This window comes from Limulus polyphemus, unplaced genomic scaffold (genome assembly GCF_000517525.1).
Source record: "Limulus polyphemus unplaced genomic scaffold, Limulus_polyphemus-2.1.2 Scaffold4, whole genome shotgun sequence".
NCBI lineage: Eukaryota > Metazoa > Arthropoda > Merostomata > Xiphosura > Limulidae > Limulus > Limulus polyphemus.
In genome coordinates, this window is record NW_013665614.1 from 1749847 (window position 1) to 1757427 (window position 7581).

Below are 7581 nucleotides of genomic sequence, written 5' to 3' on the forward strand. Positions count from 1 at the left end.
ATTCTAATACATAGGAAAATATTTCATAATAAGTTATGATCGTACAAAAAGTGTTAAATATTTTATTAAAATTCAGGTCGTGATTTCCTCCCGGAGCACCTATCAATCTCGGACGGATCATAGTTTGGGAAACTAATTGAATTCCGGGTTTTAGCGTTGCAAATCCATTGAGCCGCTTGGAAACTTAAATAATGGAAGGAAACTATAATTTAGAAAATTATTTAGTCAGATTCAACTTTTTTTTTTTTCAACAATGATTTTTTTTCAGTTTCATTTTGTTATTCTAAAAGCTTATCACAAGTTAAATGTTTAACTGATTCCTTAACAAGTCCAAGAATCGTAAAATCAAACATTTCAAATATTATTATAGAACATTTTAGAATCAAGAGGGAAACTGGCATTTAAAAAAAAAAATAGCTAAAGTTCTGAGAAATTGTTTGTAGTTATGCACAAATCTACACAATAGGTATCGAAACCCGGTTTCTAGCGTTTTAAGTCCGTAGACATTCCGCTGTGTCACTGGGGGGGGGGCGAGAAATTGTTCGGAAATTGCGAACATTTTCAAGATCATTAAACAAAGTTGTGGAGATTCGAAAAAAGAAAAAAACCTGGGAAAAACATTATACAAAATTGGAAAAAACTTGTCTGAAAGCATGGAACCACAAAATTAGAGAAGCTTTGTGAGAACACAACTAAGAACATAACAAAAAGGAAGAATGTGAAAATAAATTTTGAGAGGCAACATATGAATTATCAGTAACAAAATAGATATATAAAAATTCGCCGGTATGGTAGATGTTAAACACTAACGTTATTAGAAAAATAGTAATAACATATTGCTACTGCTGAAATCGCTGCCTGTCAGCAGGCCGATTGCTGTTATAAAACTATAAAAACCAATTATCACAGTACAAAAAGGTGTGAATGACAGGGTTGCCACGTATGAAGAGGTGTGCACAGTATGAAATGTTATGTTTATAAGACTTGAAATTGTGTATTTAAGAGTTAACATTACTATGAGACACCAGATAAAAACCAGTTTATTGGAGCCTCAGGATACCTTTGAAGACGAGCGAAAAACTTAAGTGGTCCATAAAACAAACTCGCGATACTCTAAGAGTATAAACCGTACTGTGAAATAGACGACATTGGAGCAGAAACATTATTTTGGAAAAATAATAAGTTTTTAGGTTCCATATTTGTGGGTTCATGAAAGACACGAAAAACATTTGTGACAACGTACGTTGTATGGAAGGTGAAAAAAGCAACTGATAACAGTTTCTGTGTGCTTGTAAGGTTGCTCCGATCAAAAGCACTCTTTCGTCTTTACAATCTTTTATCAGCCGTTATTAAAGATTTTGCAGGGTACGTGTATGCATCTACAGGACTAGATACCGCTGATCGTGGTAACAAGATTGTGACATGTGTGGTGAAACAAAAGACAAGACAAAATGGCATGGGCTTTTACAACAGGGTAATATTGAAACACAGTTTGAAGGTGTACTTATTGATGTTACTCCTTCACAGCTAGCTAGTCGAGTGATGGAAATAAATAGATTTTTGACTTGATGGACTATTATACCGATATAAGAAACTGAAAATTGATTGAGTTGGTATCAACATGTGGAGTACTAGTAAAACGTCTAGTCAGTATGATTTGTTCAAATGTTTAAAATCATGGAAATGAATAAAACCAGAAAAAGATGGACTCTCGTACTTCTATGAATGATATTGTTCAATTATATATTCCTCAGATATTAAACCAACTAGCCATATAGTTAATTGAACTCTCGTGATATTGTTGAACTATACATTCCTCAGATATTAAACCAACTAGCCGTATACTTAATTGAATAGCAGAAGACATGTCGTTGTTGATAAGCTACGGTCTCGCGACACTGCAACACATATAGCTTTATTGTTGTTTCAATATCTCATGTTTAATTTTAAACTAAAGTTGCCTCTTGTCCTTGTTATCACCATTAAGGATAAGTCCGTATACATTCACAGATTTTATCATGATTTATCCGAGGGATTTTACTGACTTTCTGTGAAACCTTCTGTGAAGAGCCGTAACCAGCCATTGATAAGATAAAACGATTGTTTTCAGCTTGGTGGTATGCTAAAGGGATCTTAAAAAATCCAATAGAAATAAAACATACCTCCACTGACCAGTTGACGCTTGGAAGGCAAATATGCAATAATGAAAATATTCAACGTTGTGATGTGTAGTATCTTAAGAAACAGACGCGTATAGCTAAAGGTTGTTCTTTGCGAACGTTGTAAGATACCATGATGAAAATACAGCCACTGGTTATCTGCTGAAATAGAAGTTTACAAATGCAAGAGTTTTACTTTGTAATTCTGTTAATCCAGGGATAAATTCTAAAAAAAAAATCTAATCCGGAACACAAGGGCGACACGTCAAGAGTTGTTGAGTGCCCCTCTAGTGGTTGTAAATCATGAATGATTGCTCCACCCAGTTGTTAATAGCCAAGGAAAAAAATACCTCTCAGTAGGAAGAGGCAGAATTGTGTAGTAGTTTTCCATAATTATTTTGTAAATTGTTTCCAAAGATATGACAACGTTTAGATATGTTCTGCAATTTAGATATTCGTTATTTGTAACTACGTGTTACAAGTTCGTACGAGAGATGTAATGTTTTAATGAGGTAAACATTAGTAACAGTGATAGTATTACTGACATTTTGGAAACTTCAGAAAAACTGTGGCTTAGCGAATCGCGTCAACATTCAGTGTTTGTGTTGCAAACAGTATGACTAAAAGATATAATCTCTAAACATGATAGGAGGTCTTGATGAACTTTCTGAGTGAGCTAATGTTTAGGAATTGTGCACCGTTGTCGAAAACTTGTCCAATTGTCTCCAAGTATCCAGGTTGAAAGTTCATAGCCAGAATGGAATCGTAATTATTTCGAGGTAAAAGATTTAGTGAAAGTTCGAGTCGAGGTTAGCAAGATCGTTTACTTTTGTACAGGTTACTGTGATTATGCATGTCGGGAAATGTGATGATTTTGAGATAAATAACTTGTTTTGATTCCTGTAAGAAAAACTTACCAAGTTACTCCGTTCAAATGTGGGACGTACAAGTAAGCTGCAGCATTTAATTATTTTTATTCTCGAATATCGTATTAAATTACTGTTTTTGCTTATCTTTTATTTTCAACAAAGTGTGTCAGTTATCTGTTAATATATATTGAGAGATATAATATAATAATAATAACATTAAAAAATCATATGACATTAGTAAAACGAGATGCCATTCAAGACAACTGATACTAAAGTTAAACAGTTTTTAAAAACGTGAATAGAATATAAGCGGAATTAGCATACATATTTGTTCAGTGTGCTGGACCTTATCAAATTAGCTTTGTATCAAATTTCAAGGCTTTGTTCGTTTATAGCAAAGTAAAACGAAACAGTAATATACTGTTACGTCTAATTGATCTGCAGTCAGAAGTATTATTGACGTTCGTTGATATAGCGTTGTTTTAGCGCGATTGTTGAAGTTGAGTGTATCGGTAAAGTTATATTCGGAAAGAATAAACCAGTTTTATTAAGTAAAGACTTGTGTCGTTAAAATTTCGTCGGAACAAAGTTACGGAAAAATCAATTAACAAACGGACTCACTGTCTATACACACATTACATTTCCTTCCCGCGTCACGTTTTCCCCCTCTTATATATACCAGCCTTCCCTATCTAGTAAATACTAGAGCATTCGTCAAAGTACATGATAGTTCTAGAAACGTGGCGTCACTGTAGTCATGTGACTCGCTGACGCAACAATATATTTATTAATTGTCCTCAACCATATCATGCAAAGAACATTACAAAAAATGTCATATGAAAGCCAACAACCAGTCCAAAAACTACTCGTCTCAAATATAAGTGTAAACTTGACTTCAGTGATGTATAGTAAGTAGTCTAATGAGTAAAGTTTGTCTTTTATTTTTTTGGTACTGATGATAAAAAAGTAAACAACAGAAGGCATTTGATCTTGATTGTGTGTTGCAACAGTCAAAGTTGCTGGAGGTAGTGTACAGGTACATGAAATATTCTCGAGGTTAGAATTGGGTACTTTGATCTTTGCAGAAGAGCAAGTAACATCTAGATTCTACTCGATTACTGCTTCTATTCCACTCTGATGGACAAAGGTGATCAACAATCCATTATTCTTATAAGAACAAGATTAGCTTGAGAAGCATGATAAGACAACATTCATTTTTGATCAACACAATCAATAAATCTCAATTGAATTGAGCATCCTTGGGATGAACCCGAATGTTGCAATTTGTCAGTGTAGTTCTCTGTTTACATGAGTGATTTAACTGCAGAACATATGGCTTTATAAATTGGTTACAACTGAATAAAGACTTCTCCACATATTGTAGAGGTTATCACAATAATTCAAGACTATTATAACAGTAAAAGGTGATTCAACTCATTATTAGCTGAGGATACCAATAATGTGGCCACTCATTGTAGTTGCATAATCTAGATACAGTATGTATACCTCTAATGTGGCCACTAACTGTACTTGCATGATCTAGATAAAGCATGTATACCAATAATGTGGCCACTCACTGTAGTTGCATGATCTAGATATAGCATGTACATCAATAATCTGACCATTCACTGTAGTTGCATGATCTAGATATAGCATGTATATCAATAATCTGACCATTCACTGTAGTTACATGACCTAGATATAGCATGCATATCAATAATCTGACCATTCACTGTAGTTACATGATCTAGATAAGGCATATATGCCAATAATGTGGCCATTCACTGTAGTTGCATGATCTATATAAAGCACATATACCACTAATGTGGCCACTCACTGTAGTTGCATGATCTAGATATAGCATGTATATCAATAATCTGACCATTCACTGTAGTTACATGATCTAGATAAGGCATATATGCCAATAATGTGGCCAGTCACTGTAGTTGCATGATCTATATAAAGCACATATACCACTACTGTGGCCACTCATTGTAGTTGCATGATCAAGATAAAGCAAGTAATATTATCAATTCCACTCAAGTTTATTTTTTCCAATAAACTGTCATGCACAAAATATTCTCTCTATAGTTACATCAAAATGAAGATTTTCAGTTAAGATTTCATATCAAATTACAAACTATCACTATTATTGCTGTCAAGTGAAAATTTTTTTATTTTGTCAATTGTACTTTACATTTTTAAACAAAGCTAAGATATTTAAACAAAATCAATTAAGAAACATACATTTTGTTTTAGATATTTGTGGAAAGCTACACAAAGGCTATCCATCCTTAATTTTAAACTAACAGCCAATTCTTGAGCACTTTAATCAAATAGTGGGATTTGGCACCAAAGTATGGAAAGTGGTTTTGTGACAACAAGACATGAGCCACAGACCTTCATATTCACAGTGTGGCAAACTAATCACTTGGCCTGGCTCTAACATGTATTGTATAACTAATTATTACTTGGAGATTATGCAAGCTTAGAAATTATTTAATTGGAAAGTTTTGAATAAAAAAAAGTTAGACAACTAAAAGGACAAAGTTGTGCCCAAAATCTGTTAGATAGAAAAAAATTAAGTTTATGGTAAAATTATTTTTACAAAAATAAAATACGAAAATATGGACTCTGTGTATTCAAGTCATATTAATACAAAACATATTAGCCATTCAAAAGTTATGTTTAATACATGTTCATTAAGTCAAGATGATGATTTTTCTAGTAGAGAAAAATGATTCTGTATTAAAGTATAGTTTGACCAAAAACCATTAGTGTATTTTAATCTTAATGTTATCTATGTGCTCTAGCTACATATCATTTACATTTAGTATTTTCTGCTGTCAGAGTATCACTTCATCATCCATAATAAACCATCTTCAGGTCCAAAACTGATGAAATAAAAAATCATTGGAAATGAAAAAAAGAAAACATTACAATAATGATGGTTAGCCAATTTTTTATTTTCTTTTTCACAACATTTTCAATAATCTGATTATTATAATACAAAACAGCAAGGCCAGGACACTATATGTGCTTGTTTTTCATGGCCAAAATATATCATAGAATAAATAAATATTATGATAAAATAAATACTGATATTCAAAGTAAATAAACATACTTCAGTTTCATGCTTTTCCTAGACCCTAAAATCCTGTTTCAAAGGTGAGAGGAAAGCTATGTTGTTTTGTAAGCAAAACATTTTTATACTGGCTTATCTACAAATAACTATAAACTACAAATTCAAATAACTATATTAGCAATATAAATTATTATATAATGGAAAGCAAAATGACCATATCAGCAATGAATATAAAATACTGAGTATACATGAGACCATCCAGTCTGCCCTTTCCTGTAATACAGTTCTGAGTGTCAAAAAAAATTTCATCATTTTGAAATCTAGCTTTACTAAAACCCTTACAACTACTGTTCATGCATTGACAAAATTCCAGTTCGGTATTAAATGACTCAAAAGTTTTTACCACAAACAGGTGGGCTATAATGATGTCTCCATATGTATGTTACTCTTATATGACAGTAACAGCTGTTTCAACAATATTCACTTGTGTTGCATGTTTGCCACAGAGTACTTAAAAGTTGTTTATTACTTAACTTGTGCATGTAAGTGGAAGAAGCTTATGTGGAATACTAATATACTGCACTGTACTATAATAAAGTGTACAAAATTAAGGTCTAAATCGTGCTACCATAGAAATATGTCTAACATTCAAAACACTTCTGTTAATTTGCTTCCTACTAGCTCACTAAACAACTCTGATTTATAAACTTGCACAGTCACAAGACAAAAGGTAGAAATAGTAAAACTGACAAATACACAAATGTTTATTCATAATATAAATAGCATATGAATGTTCAACAAATTTTTTTTTCATCATTTTTAACTACTAGAATTAATAAGTACCTACACTCTATAAATCTAATAAAATAGATACTTAACATTTTAAACAACAGAAAGTATAAATAGATAAACAAAAAAACTACAAAAAATGACTTCTATAAAAAAATACAGAAATACACAGGCCTATATATATATATATTTGTTCAAATAATAATAAACACGAAGAAAATAACTTCAATACAATCACTACTTTTATAGCATTTAACTTTAGCTACATAATATCAAGGCTTTGTTTTTTCATGATAAAAATCACCATAAAGCTATCATTATCCAATGTAATGCAAAAATGCTATTTTACATAACTTAAGCAGCCTCTATAGAACAAGTGTATTAAACTACATTGTATGCTTCTTTGTAATAGCAATAAATGCACCATATTAACCCCCATAAAAACTGAAATCCAGTTTACTGCACAATATATACAGCAGTTATTTTAAAATAAACACATGAAGGAAGTTGAACACAAAGCTCTTGTTTGTCACCACTAAGATATTCTAATCCATCCAAACAGAAAAAAAAAAAGATATTGGATGACTGAATTCCTTATTTTACTTTTTCCCACTTCTTGTATCACCATATCATAATCAGTGTTCAAAATTAAATTCCTTCCTAAAAAACTAAACCAATA